Source organism: Tamandua tetradactyla, chromosome 12, assembly GCF_023851605.1.
Source record: "Tamandua tetradactyla isolate mTamTet1 chromosome 12, mTamTet1.pri, whole genome shotgun sequence".
Classification (NCBI taxonomy): Eukaryota; Metazoa; Chordata; class Mammalia; order Pilosa; family Myrmecophagidae; genus Tamandua; species Tamandua tetradactyla.
In genome coordinates this window covers 16934759-16949516 of record NC_135338.1, presented here as the reverse complement: position 1 = coordinate 16949516, position 14758 = coordinate 16934759, and the positions used below count along the sequence as shown (strand labels likewise).

Sequence of the window (14758 nt, the reverse complement as noted above, 5' to 3'; positions counted from 1 at the left end):
TTTAATGGGGTGTAAAAACAGCTTGCACCAGACATAAAGGCTAGGGCGAGTACAATCTCTGCTAGCTGCTCTACACACTAAGCTCATTACAGAAACTCTGAGTGAAACGAAGTGGGTCTTGAAAAGGAACTGAAAACCTCCAGTGAAAGGGGGGGTGAGGTAGGTAGGGGATTTATTATTTTAATACAGTAGTTTTGATACAGTAAGGTGAAAATGATGTTCTTCACTCTTAGGTCAAAGGGCAAATAGCCCATCTGCATTCAACATTCAACCTGCAGTCCTGTTATGCTCCTTGACACTTTTGGTCATGGCTCCAGGAGCACTACACCTGCCTGTGCCCCTCCTCCCTCACTGCTCTTCTGCCAGTTCCACCTCTTCTTTCCAATCTCTTAATGTGGTGCTTCCAGGGCCCAGTCCTGATCATCTCCTCTCCTCTGGCGAGCCTACTGCCTCACAGCTTTAAATATGAACCATCCAACTTATGAGACATCCTGTCTCCCCCAGTCTCAGCCTCAAGCACCACCCGGCTTATCTATCTGACTTGCCCATGTGCGGTCTCTATTTAGTGTCTGGAGGCACTTCAAACTCAACAGTTTCAAACCCAACCTCCTGATTTACTTCCCTTCCACCCCCCAGATTTCTCCATCAGCAATCTTCCCCATTTCAACTGACAGCAATTCCATCTGTCCTGCTGCTCCGGCCAAAATTTGTAAAGTTGTGTCTGGCTCCTCTCTTTTCTGCTCACCCACATCCAATTCAAGTGCAAATGCAATTTACTTTATTTTCAAAGCATGTTCGGAATCCAACCGCTGTCCACACTGTACCCACCTTTGTCTGAGCCAGCATCCTCTCTTGCCTATGTTACTGCCAACAACCTCCAAAGGGCTTTCTTGGCTTCTCCTTGCCACCCCCCCAACCCCTATAATCAATTCTCAACACAGCTGCCAGGGCAATCATCTGAAAACCTAACTGAGGGCATGGCAATCTTTTGTTCAAACCACCTCCCAACCCAGCTCAGCATCTCTCGAATAAACACAAACCTTTGTAATGCCCTACAAGGCTCTGTGAGCTGCATCTCCTCCAATTCCTTCTGCCCCAGGCCCACAGACAGGCCCTGGGCCTGGGCCTCTGTGGATGCCCTTCTCCCCAGGTCTGCAGGCTGCTTTCTTCACAGCCAGTTCTTGGTTCCAGTGCCCCCAACCCACGCATCCCCCTATTAAACATGGCAACCTGCAAATACCCAAGCCCCCTGGCACCCCTTAGCTTGCTCCGTGATGTTTCTCATGGCATTAACCATCTTCTTCCATACTAGGTAAATTACTTACTGATCACTGCATACTGACTGCCATCCTGCTAGAGTCGGCAGGGATCCCTGTTGAGTGAATGAGTGTCTGTCCTGTCCAGACTGCTACACTTTGAACAAAAAAAGCCCATTACCCAAAACAGCATACCAATCAACGTGACAATTTCCCCATGTGATTCAAGTGTCAAACTCTTCGATGAAGTCATAATCTTACGGGGAAAAGCTGTAGGTCTGATTCATGTATTGAATCACAAGAAAACAAGAGAGGAAAATTACATACTTGATGGAGAACAAACCCAGAACCGTCAAGACCTGGTGTTTCTCCACACAGAGGGCCCACCGGAGCTCCAGAGGCCTCAGCTGCCAGCCATCCCAGAGTCCCTGCCTTCTCCAGTCAACAGGAGAGCCATCTTCTCATTTTATTGCCTTTGAGGAAAAAAGATGCTAGTAATTAAAAAATGTTGTGATCTGTGCTAAGGACAAAGTGGCCTCAGGCCTTCATTTTCTTTTGTTCAACTTGGTGATAGAGAAAAACAGACAGCTTTAGTGATTGCCTTCATCTGAGACTTAAATACAGTATTAGGAGACAATGCAAGACTTTACTGAGAAAAAGTGAATTTTTAATTATCTTGTGCATCTACTAGAAAAACACACAAAGGCAATGTTCACAACTATAAATTTAAACCTTTGCACTAAAAAAAACCCAAACAACTCAAACAACAAACACAAAATCACAGGCATGAACTGTAAACCTGTTATCATCAACTAGTCTTAAGGTTAATTCTTAGTCATTCAATATTCTCCCCCTTGGCAATTTCAATATTTTAGCACCGAATGATCTCCCATAGAGGTACCAGTAACTCTGGCTGTGGCTCCCGCAAACACTGCATCACGCGCACACTGCCCACCTCACACAGCTAGGAGGTGGGTCATTGAGACGGGGCCACATGCGGACTCTCAGGGCAGGGGAGGGAAGATAGAGGGCACACGTGTCACACAGCTTTAATGTAGTGCATTTATAGAAAAAAGGCCAGCTTTCGCTCCCAGGTGTGCGCTCATTCCCATACTTCAATATCATGGTTTAGAAGATACAAACTTTATTGCCTAAATATTATTCTATACATTTCCACCGGGGTTCAGGAAAACACTTTGAATTGCTACTTATTTACACCATAATTACTGGATTACAGCTTCAACTCATTGGCAATTTTAGAAGCAATATTTTTGAAAGCTACGGACGTCCCTGATATCCGTTTAAACCGGACCCCATTCAGAGACAGTCTTGGCAGTTTGCACACCTCCATCTCCCACTGCACGAGGTTTTCTGCATGCCCATCGCCATGGACACAGAAGAGTAAGAAACGCTCCCTCTGTTCGTAGTCACAGTTATTGGCATCCAAGACTTTGTGAATTTCCCGCATCATGTCATTGGGATCCATGGAACTAGTGGTTTTCATGCTCCAGGTAAAGCGCAGGGAACGAGGTTTTGCTTCTTTGTTTTCATCCTTTTGCTCAGCAGATACGTTGCGACTGAAATGAACAGTAGCATTTTTAGTTTTAATTGTGCAGGAAAATCAACCTTTTCTACTTTAGACAGTGCAACAACCAATATCTTCAATACAGCACATCTAATAACCGACTTCCCTGTTCTCCCTGCAGACTCACATTTAGTAACTTGTTCCTTCACTAGGAAGAATATACACCTACCCCACTCCATCTCCCAACTGCCTGAATCATAAACCACACATGAACAGCTCAGGAAGGAAGAGTGTCATTAGACCAGCCTCCTGCTCTGGATGCCCACAATTCATTTTTCCTTCTACCACAATTTTCCTTTTTAATTCAACTCCCTAGAACCTCTATTGTAACTGCTATTCAGGATAACAGGCAGTTCAATATGCATGTTTTAAGAACACTTTCCCTGTAAATGGCTTGGATGGAGTTATACATGGGAGGGCCCTAGATGCTGACTGCACCACCAAGTGTGGGGACAGGTTATTCTTTCAGGCACCTTCATTCATCCTAATTGTTTGCTTTCTCTCCATTTTTTTCTAATTTGAACTTCCAATTTCAGTTTAAAGACAATTCTGAGATGACATTATCTTACTACTGAAATAGAAAGAAAACTGCAATGTTCAATCTTAGCTGTTCTCTGAGGATTGCAATGACCCAGCTTGACTGCTTTGGGAATAGGTTCACAAAGTACAAGCAGTGGTTTCAATACTCACAAGTCAGTGGTCAGTGTTCCTGTCTCATGTCTCTTGGGAGCTCCAAGAACACAGCATCTACTCATTATGTAATAGTCATCATTATTGCCCCAAACCATTATTTGCACTGTCATGTGTGAACCTGGATGCCTTAATGAAGAATGTGAGCACCTAACACTCTTGTGCATTAAACACACACACACACTAATCCTATGGCAAATTCACCCAGAGCTGAGGGTGGGCCATAGGTTTCCCTATGCACATAGCAATCTCTGTCGCCTACCTGCTAGAATATTTACTTTGGTTCACATCCATCAAAAGTGATTAGAAACTGCCTATGTATAAATACTGTGAGACACTAGGAGTGGGTTATAAAAATGACAGAAGCTCTCAGAACTGAGGTGGGGTCGAGAAGGAAACAGGGGAAGAACAGGAAAGTTATGAGTAGTACACTAGAGGATCACAGGAGAGCAGGGCAATGAGGCAATGAGGAAGTGGCTTCCTGTGGGTGGTGGTGCTATTGGCATCTGAAAAAGTATTAGGAAGAGCTCATGGGCTTTCAACAAAAACAGAGTTTTGGTTTTGTTTTGAGCAGAGGGAATACAGTTACCAAGAGCAAGGAGGGTAAGCACAGGATGAATTCAGGGGCACAATGAAGTACACAAATTTACTGGAATTGGGGGACAGCACCGTCTGGGTGACAGCAGCTAGCACTCACTGAGCACTTGCCTGGAGGCCTAGCACCAGGGCTCTTTTTGTACCATCCTGCCTGATCATCATAACACCAGGAGGCAGGTCCTGGTATTACCTTCCTATTAGGACAGGAAAACAAGCTTAGGATGTTAGAGATCCTGCTCAGGCTCAGAGGCAGTAGAACTGGGATGTGAATGGAGCCTGGATGCTTTTTTCCTACACTCAGTATAACCAGGACAGTGGAAGCTGGGGTTGTTGAAGCCATTTGCATCACAGCATGCAGGCCCTTGAATGGATGTGATTTGTCAGGCAATGGGTGCTGGATGAGTTTAATGCTCATTCAGAAAGCAACATGATCAGGGCTCACACTAGCAAGAGGGCAAGCAGGATAAGTAGGAACTGAAACAACATGGCGGCAACTGGTGTGACAGCAGACATCAGGGGAAGAGATCCAGAACATGGCATCCTAAAGCCTCTCTGGTGACCTCACAAACCCTTGCAATAACAGCTATATAAAATCTAAAAGTAAAACATTCAATTATAATAATCATTCTTAAAAAAAAGCTAATTTAAAATCTGAACATTCTAGTAAATATTTTGCTTTTACTCCTTGAACCATGCCAGGCATCAGTGATGGGCCAAAGGCTTCTTCCTATCAGTGCTCCTGCTGATTCACAAAGCTCACTTTGGGCCCTAACCCCCTGGGCAGGAAGGCTGGAAGCCATCCAGACGCCATCTGCGAGGTGCTATGGTCTGGTCTGGGAGTCATAAGAGGTTGGCCACGGCACGCATGCGCCCTCCTGTGGCTGCGAAAGGAGTGGCGTGGCTTTGTGGGCTGATGCACATTAGGAGGAGGCAAAGCAGCCAATGCATTTCTGCTTTCTAAACTGCAGTGCCCTTGTTACATTCCATAAAGACATGCTTCACTAAGCAATCCTACCCTGAGTAGCAATGATGCAAAACATTCAGAAAACAGGATGGCCTCTACCACAGAAACAAGATAAATACTTATAAAATATTTAAAATAAAAGTCATTTCCCTCACCTTGAGCCCTCATATCTCCCATTCCTCTCATATTCAGTTGGAAGCCTCATCGAAAAGAAGGTACAAGAAAAGAGAGTGGGAAATAGAAAAGAAATCTTACATACCAGTACACGACTACCCACAGAAAAACACACAAACATCATAAAGTGAACACATTTAAATGGCTTTCTGGTCACCTGTGGAACTTATTAGAACTCTTCCTGCTGCCTGGCCAGAGCCAGCTGCACATAGGCTTCTGCACATGGCTTCTGCACGCGCCGGCATCCCTCCCAAGTGGGCACACTCCTGGCATGAGCCTGGAGTCCCTTGGACTTTGCAACCACTTCCTACATTTGAAAGGGCTTCCAATTAAAAGCAAATAGGGCTACCAGTTAAATTCTACATTCGATTACCAAGTTCTCTGTTCAAAGAGAAATCTGGCAACTGGGAAGAGCAATTTTTAAAAAACAATCCTACAGTAGAATTTCTAAGAGAAAGAAAATACTGTCCCACAGTTTCTGAGAACAAGCTCAGACTAGGAAAGTTTTCGGTGACCCTGTGGTTTCATAAACGTGTAGAGCAACAGTCTGGCCTTCTAAAGAGAGCTGAGGGGCCAGGGCCCAATGGGTCCTGAGTGGAAACATTCTGTCTCAGAAGGGTGAATTCCAAGACAGTGAGCAATATTTTTGGTTCCTTGACTGTCAGAGTAAAAAAAAATAACATTGATTACAAATAATTTACAATAGTTTAAGTAAAAATAATGAGACCTGTTTTTTTCTGTGTTTGATGAAAAGAGTGGCTTTTAGGTAGAATACTTTTATTATTTACTCTTTAACTCTCTGAAATATTAAAACATTTTTACTCTGCAGCTGCCCACATCTTAATTTTTGAAAAACTCAAACCAAATGAGGCCATAGATTTCAAATGTATGCTTGTTTCCAGTATCAGAATGTTATCTAATTTTCCTGTCATTTTTAAGGCCTTTTGCTAATTCAATCCTCAGTGAAATCAAATGACGATGAATATAAGTACCACTTACCTTTTTCATGCTTCTGGCTAATCATTAATTGTACATCACTGTTACTGAACATTTCATTCTTCAAACAGGAGCATGCTAAGTGTTATTAGTACCAAGACAGAATTATTTGGATGCTAACTAATTCTACCAAAGAAAGAAAATGCACAGAGCATGCGTAGGCCTCGTTACATGGGTGCCACCGTCCCTCTAAAATGTCTGACAGAGTTAATGTATTTCTCTTCAGTTTTTTTTAAAGAAGTAAGTATTTAGTTCTCAGCAGAAAGTTTAGTTTTTAAGAAAACAACAAGGCTAGAAAGCCAAACCTGATGTTAATTGCAGGAGCCATTTGGGGGGGGAGGGTAAGGATTGCAAAAAAAGTGTATATATAAATCATACCTTTTGATAAACCTGAATGACATGTTTCTAAAAGAAATTAAGCCAAAAAAAATTAACAAAAATGACTTGTGCAAATTAAATAGAAAATATGTCAATTATATAGAGAAAGAAAACAACAAAATAGGGCCCCTCTTCTGGCTAATGAACAATGGAAAGGCAACACTTGTTGAAAAAAGTAAATTTATTATAATTGAGTATGTGATCTTTTTATTAGTGTAAAAAAATGTGTACTCATAAGAAAAAAATTAGCCACAAATATTGATACTACACGAAGGGTAATAAAATTGATTTAAGGTCTTCTGGAAGTAGATATACTCTAAGATAATAAAATTCAACATCTTGAGTTAAAAGAAATGACTTAGGGCAGGCCACAGTGGCTCAGTAGGCTGACTTCTTCCCTGCCAGGCTAAGACCCATGTTCGATTCCCAAACCTGCCCTTGCAAAAAAAATTAAATTTAATTTAAAACAATGACTTAAATCAGTTGTAATATGACAGTAAGAAATAACATTACTTAAATTTAGAATCTCATGGACAAAAACCTCATCTTCTTATACATAAACATTAAAAATTTCATTATGAAATGTTTACCCATTAAGAGGCTCATTATTTATTTCAGGAAGATGTTTTAAACATTAAATGCATGTTTTTTATGGTAATATTACATGTTGTTTTATAAGGAAAAAATAAGTAACTGGGGTTTAAACTGAAGTTGACTTTTCAAATTTTTTAATCTCAAAATGAAAGTTAATGACAAGATAGTGTGCATGTTATTTTTATGCTTTATGTAATAAACTGAAAGAACTATATTTCAAAGAGTGACTAACGCTCTTTAAAAAAAAAATTAAGGGTATGATTAGGTTGTCCTGAATAGAATCTGACAAAAGACATTTCAAAATATGAATCAAGTTTCTATGACCATGCTGTGCCAGCTTTCTTGGGCACGTGCAGGCCATGCTTTACAACCTTTATATTTCTAAATTTCTCACCTCAATATTTCTCAGGTCCAGTTCTTTTTTTTTTTTTTTTTTTTTTTTTTTTTTAAAGGAAAGACAGAGAGAAGGAAGGAAGGATAGAAGGAAGGAAGGAAGGAAGAAAGGGAAACATTTTTAAACATTTTCTTGTTTTATTGTATTCTGTTTCTCCATTTTTGTTACATGGGCTGGGGCCGGGAATCGAACCGAGGTCCTCCGGCATAGCAGGCAAGCACTTTGCCCGCTGAGCCACCGCGGCCCGCCCACAGGTCCAGTTCTTGAACTGGACACAGTAAGCATGCACTATATATATTTGCTGATGACTGACTGAATTAAAGAATTCATAGATTAAAAATAAATTTAGCCTGCTGACACTGCTTCAGCTGTTAACTGACCAATTTTTAAAAGGTGTCAACTAATGTGAATAACTGCTAACCACTTGAAAATTATATAAAAAGTGGTACACGCAAAGTAATATGCATTAATTAAGATCACGCATGCGAAAATATGTTATAAATAACTGAACACTATGTAAATATAGAATGGTAGTACTCAAAAGATTACCTTAGTTGAAAAATGATTAAAAAGGTCTTTAAAATATATTTTCAATTCTTCATTTACTCTCTTGGGAAAAGAGTTATTGGTCATGTAATATAGGACTGTTTATCCTAATTCCTCCTCTCAGGAAGTCCTGGAGACAGAAAGAGGAGGACACTACAGGACTGAGGCCTTAGTACTTAGCTTAGGGCCACGTAGATAAATTGGAGGGCTCCCTGAACTGCATCTGGGCCTAGTTGTGCTCCCTACAGGGCATGGGGCATCCAAGGGCAGTGGACAGGGCCTCACTGGCTGCACAGTACCCAGGGCAGCGGGGTCAGGGCACTCATTTCCTGATGCCAGTCCCTCCCGCCCTTGCAGCATCTCAGCATGATCAACACAGCCTTTCAGGCATGCAAGTTTACTTCTTGAAATTACTACTGAAGGGAGGATAGCAAGGATTGCAGCAGCAAGGATTTTAATTGTCTTTAACAAAGAACTGCCTATAACTGAAATACTGAACCAAGGAAAAATGCAGACCTTGGTTTGAAAACTTTAACAAACATGAAGGCTACCTTTCTGCAATAAATTGGGGCAGTCCTGCCTGGAAATCGTAAAAATAAGACCCTAAGTTTTTTGAACAAGAAACCTTGGCCTCCAATTTCAACTGAAATACATAAAATAAATGTAGTTAGAAAATGAGGGAAAAGGACTCATGTCCACAACACTACTTCAATGACTTTTCTAGGGGGAGCATGGTGCAGTGGCTTCAAGGGCCCTTTCTGGAGTCAGAAAGACCCAGATCAACCACTTTATAGGGCAGGATCTCGAACATGTTCTTACTTAACCTCTTGGTACCTAATTCTTAGTCTTTTCAACTAGGCAATGGTGATAACAGCCACTCCACCAGGTAGATTGTGAAGATAAAAGCGTGCACACCCACAGGTAAAAATTCGATTCTCATTATTCGCAATAGTTATACTCTATAAAGTTGCCACAGATAATGAATTAGTGAACACTGAACCATTTCCCCTAGGGGAAACAAAGGGTTAGGGTCCTGTGAGCCTCTGGCCTCCACATTTTCATCAAACTTGTTTTCTACGTGTTTCTGCATAAAGATACCTGATTCAGTATATACTGCTGATTCATTAACGCTGAGATCGAGCCAACAGGGCTGTAACTCATGCCTGAATCATGCTTCTCTAACATGCCTTTTTTCTGCATAAGATACATCACAGTCCTCCTGCACTTGGAAACACTAAACCACACCTCCATGCTGGGGGTTATTTTAAAAGCATAATCACCAATCCAAAGCACAAAAATGTGAAAAATATGATACCAAATATACCACGAAAAGGACACATTTCCAATAAGAGAGCTGAAACAACAAGGCAGAATGTTTGTCCAATCTCAGAGGGATTGTGTGTATTGGGCAACTGAGATTTTCTGCTCTTCTGTGTATATCTGTGAATACGTACAGAAGTAGCGCAAGTATTGATTCTGGGGTTATAAATAAATTTTAGCAACAGGTGAACCTGCAAATACAGAATTTGTGAATATGTGTGGGCATGCCTACATGTATGCATATGCGTACATAGTAAGCATTCAATAAATGGCAGCTGATATTTTTTATCAATGATAATTGACCAAAAAAGAAAGCAAATGAGACAACAAATTCCAGGATTTCAATTATGTGCAAGGCTTTATTTAAAGAGCCCATTGTAGACCAAAGACCATAGGCAGGGGGCCAACTGTGCTGAACCTGATCACTGCATGTGCCCTCTGTGCTGGGGAGTCACAGGAGAACCCCCTGCCGATGGTGGGCAAAATCAGGGGTGAAGAACACTGGCTCCATCTTCTACCAACCAAGTTTCAGAGGCGGATTATGTTGGGTTCAGTCCTGAGGAAGGAGGCTGGGGACAGGGAGGCCTGGGACAGGCATGAGATGGCCTGGAAAGGACTATTTGGAGGAGTCCCCAGACTCCTACTGGAGTGAAGTCACCGTCTCTAGTTGGTCCTAAATGAGTGCTCCAAAACTGCCAAGTCCCTTCCGATCATTCTGCAATTCTGGAATGGGTGTCTTAGTAAAGGGGCTAGAAGAGAAGAAAAGGATGGCTGGAAACCTTCTGAGGCCTTTGAGCACACTCAATGCTTTTGGGTACCAGAAATCTGCCCTAAGCTGGTCTCCAAAATTCTAACAATTAAATCATCTGGGGGAAGACAGCTTAATGTGACTTGCCTAAGTTTTAGATGAATGATCTAATATAAAATAAAATCACTTGAAGAATTAAGGACATTGAAAAGTGGTATTTAGCCTACAGTTGAAATGACAGCTTATTGAACACTTGAAGCATTTCATCCACAAGATACTCAATGTCTTTCTGAAAATAAACCAAGAGTTTCATCTCCAAAACTGTGTTTCCCAACTTTTGATCTTAATATAATTTACTGAAAAAGCTACAATTTCAAGGCTTCATGACAATGGAGCCAGAGATAAAGAAATCTTTCTTTCTTCTACCTTTCAAGGGCTAACTACACTGTACAGATCATTTTCCTCAGTGATTACTTTTTGAGCAAGCCTCTCACTGTCTACACTCTGCTGACAGCACATCGGGAGTTGTGCTAAACCTCAGTACAATGTAGATATATATGTGATCAAAAGGAATTGTAATTTAAAAGTAACAAAAAACTCCCAAATGTTGTGAAAAGACTGAGATCTGTAATTTCTGTTCTTAAAGGTTTTAAGGTAAAAAGTTAAATGATAGAAATAACTATTCAAGACCTATTAACTATAAAACATGAGTAAAAGGTAAAATGAAAAACATCTGGGCAGTGGCTTTATAAAACAGAGAAAACATTTTTCCTTTTACTATGTGTCTCAATCTAAAACAATCTGCACCACTTGGCACTTACCTCCGTGTTAGTTTTGAAGTTAATTTACTAAAAAGATTAGTGGAGCCACGGCTTCGTGTCTGGGACAATGGTGTAGCTTCATGGGACAGGCTGGGTGAGGCAGGTGGACCATTATATGTTGCAGTTTGCCGCTCCCGTGGCTGGCCATGGAAAGTGCTATGACTGGCAGTTCCTCGTGGGAAGCGGATTCGATCAGGGGTGGCTGCACTGCTAATACTGTGTGTTGAAGCAACTGGAGTTCTCTGATCAGGAACAGTGCTGTGAGATCAGAAATAACATACATTTACATCTCTATTTATATAAAATCCCAGCTTCATGGCAAACACAGCACACAAAAATTTACAATCACAATACACCTTTTATATACAGGGAATAAAGTCAGTTATAATAAATCCAGATCCAAGGGGTACTTTACAGGACTCAAGAATGAAAGGTAAGTTACATGGGAAAGGGTACCAAAGGAATAGTATATAATGAAACAAAGTCTCATGGATTTTAAGGGAATAGTCCATACATTTTCAAAAACAAGATTAATGCAGGGACATTCTAGGATAAAAAAATGGCTAACTCAAGTTTTCCCCTATGCTTCCCTCTCAAATTGCTTACATGCAGAGACCTTGTCAGTATAAAAGAAATGAAGCATATACAGGTGTAACTGAAGAATTGGCAACTAAAAAGATTTAGAAGCACACTAAAGGTTTAAGTACTATAAAACTCCACATGCTGAAAGCAACCTGGAGGGGCGATGGAATTTCTTATACAACCAAGGACATCATGAAACAGAATATTCTAAATCAAAATCACATGAAGGACACCTTATAGACAACTGTAACAAAATCTCGGAACTACAAAATCGACAGCACAAATTATAAAGCAGTGGGAACATATTAGTTTCACAAGGAATGTGCATTGTTCTTACATAGCCTTGAAGTTATCTCCTTCACTGTCTATTGGAGGTAACATCATCTTGGGGTGCCCAGAGGCTGACATGGACATCGACTTCTGATGTCTCAGCCGAATACAGGTAGAAGATGTGGTACAAACTGAGGCAGGGCTAGGTGCGTAAGCGAACATTTCTGTCAGGCTGAGAGGGGGTTTGGGTTCAGGTAGAGGCAGAAACAACAGTATGATGGTCCAGTGAAAAAGAGCAACCTGCAACTTAAAGCACATACCTTCCTCCCCAAACCACCTCATTTTCTGTTGAAGAACAAAAATCTCTTAAACCTGTTTGGGGATTCTATAGTTGTTGAACAGTAATTTAAAGACTTTATGATCTTAAAGAAAAGAAAATAACACCTTACATGTTTGAGTATTTGCTCATATAAGAAGACTGATGTCTTTCAAGCTATACATAAAACAAAGCCTATCCCAAAAAAGAGATGTCTCCGTTCCCACCCAAGTAGTAAACTGAATATGTAATATGAGCATACTGTGTTTTCAAACTTTCTTCAATGAATTAATAAAATTATGGGTATACTGATTGCAGTTGTTACATATCAAAGTATCCTAAATTATTATCAGCAACATAGCTTAGTCAAAATTCCTAAAGAGGGTAAGAGAACCTCTTTTTTTCAGGATGGGAAAACTAACAGAGAGCAAATTAAATGTTTATAGACAGAAACAAAGTGAGTGACAGAAGTGGCTAGAAGTGTGGTACAGACAGCTACAGACATAACTATGTGCCTTTCACCAATGCCACATTTCCCCTAAATTCCTGCTTGATTACCATTTACTTAAAATTACAAAGCGGAAGTTTCTATCCCTTAAGGAATTAAAACTAAGGAGACCTGGGGCTTTAGAATTCTGATCACAGTCTTTTAGTCATTCTGCTGAAATCCTCTCAAACTTGGAAACCATCAAGTTCTTTCTTTCCCTCCTTCCCCATTTCTGCTGGCTGTGACATGCTGCTAGCTTCAGCTGCCTGAGAGCTCTGGTCTACCCACCTTCTCTACCTCCACCCCAACACCTTGGGGTGTACAGCTTTGTTGCACTTGCAAGCCCACTCATCAGGACCTTTCTTCACTGGTCTCTCCGCCTTCACTCTCACATCTCAACCTACCCAGCATACAAATCTGACCCTGTCACTTATCTTGCTTATACCATTGCAGATGCTCATGGAATCTTCAGGATAGAGTTCAACTTCTTACCTCAGCATTCCTGGCACTTATCCTCAGGCATCCACTCTGATCCCTACCCTTTCTCCAGCCTTTACGTCTGTTCTTCTTCTCCTGGAACTCAACTTATGGCCCCTTCTGACAACTTGTGGGCCCTTGGTTATACACCAAGTCCAAGGTGCTATTCTCCCTACCAGCAGACCTGGTGTTTCTATCCACTCTTCAGAATTTGATTCAAAGGTCATCCCCTCCATGAAGCCTTTCTCGGTGCACCCTCTTATGGAAAGTCAACTCATTTCTTCCTGGATATGTGGTTCATGTACTGACCACTGCAAATCACATTGCACTTCAGAGACTCTTTCCAACCTGAGCTCCCCAAAGGCTCAGCCCCCACATTAGCACAAGCCTCAGAGCAGGCGCTCAACAAATGTTTTCTTATTGAAGAAGTTAATGAAATAAGCCACTGGAATTCTGAGAGCTTCAAATGAGGGAGACAGGTCTTTGCTCTCTGCCTTGGGAGAGGTGCTCTAATATAGTCAAGGAAGAACTGGAAAAAAATGCCTTCTACATATAAAACTATATTTAATCTCATTGCTTTTGCCACTCAGTAGTCATTCTTTTCCAATGGAACAGCACTTGGATTTTGCTTGGAGGGAACCATTCCCCAACTCTAAATCTCTGGGCTTCAGAGGATGTTGTCTCTGCCCCAGGTTTTATCCAGCCACTTGGCTAGTGAGAGGTTCTGAGACTGGCACGTGCCCAGAGCCAGATCAACAAGGGCCAATGAGATGATTCTAGACCTTTTATTTGTGCAGAGCTGAATGTAGGTTGATATCAAGTCTGAGGCTTTCCAGAGCCCAATACTGGAATAACAATGTAAGATGCTGAATGATGAGATGGCCCTGACTCTGCCCTGGACTTTTTTAGTTATGAGAACTAGCAGATGCTCTTGCTTAGGGAAGCAGCTTGGACTAGGTTTCTTGTCACCTGTCACACAGAGAGATCTACCCACACAGACACAGACACACGTATATCTTTGTTTTGTACCTTTCAGATAGATACAACCAGCTTCTGTGCTCTATCATCTTTCAGGCAGGTCAAGAAAGGATCAACCTACTTCATCACCCTGCCCAGTCACTGACATTTCCTTGCCCAAATGAGGAGCTACTAATCAATGGCTACATCAAGAAACTCAGGAAGAGAATGGGCAGGGTAGGAGGGTTTACTTTTTTCTTCTTCCTCTGGAGAATAAAAATGGTCCCACAGACCTTGGATAAGGAAGGACTCTGCAGAAGGAAAGGTTTTATGCTGGGTACATAAAGCAGGTGCTGAATCTGTTTCTCATGGGCACAGTGCTGGCTCGACAGTGTAGGAAAGACGTGCAGGCACATAAGTATAGCAAGATTGTTTGGATAGATACTTTCAGCAAAAAATGAGCCTCATTTGAAGTTAGAGACCTTTCTAGAAGAAAAGTGTATATCCATATTTTCATATAAACTAATCAATGAAAACCTTCTACATAGTAATTCTAACAGCAATTAAAATTATGGATTATTGCTTCAGAAATTTATTTCTTATCAA

At 41.2% G+C, this 14758-nt stretch overlaps 1 long non-coding RNA gene across 1 annotated transcript; it reads right to left on the bottom strand.

Annotated features, from left to right (window-relative positions):
- Nucleotides 1-2380: 2380 nt before the first annotated feature.
- LOC143651836 (uncharacterized) lies at nt 2381-11801 on the bottom strand. Its single transcript, XR_013160265.1, has 2 exons — nt 11064-11801; nt 2381-2833 (listed from the first exon to the last, which is right to left on the bottom strand). It is a non-coding gene; the product is annotated as an uncharacterized LOC143651836 (long non-coding RNA).
- Between the last annotated feature and the right edge of the window lie 2957 nt (nt 11802-14758).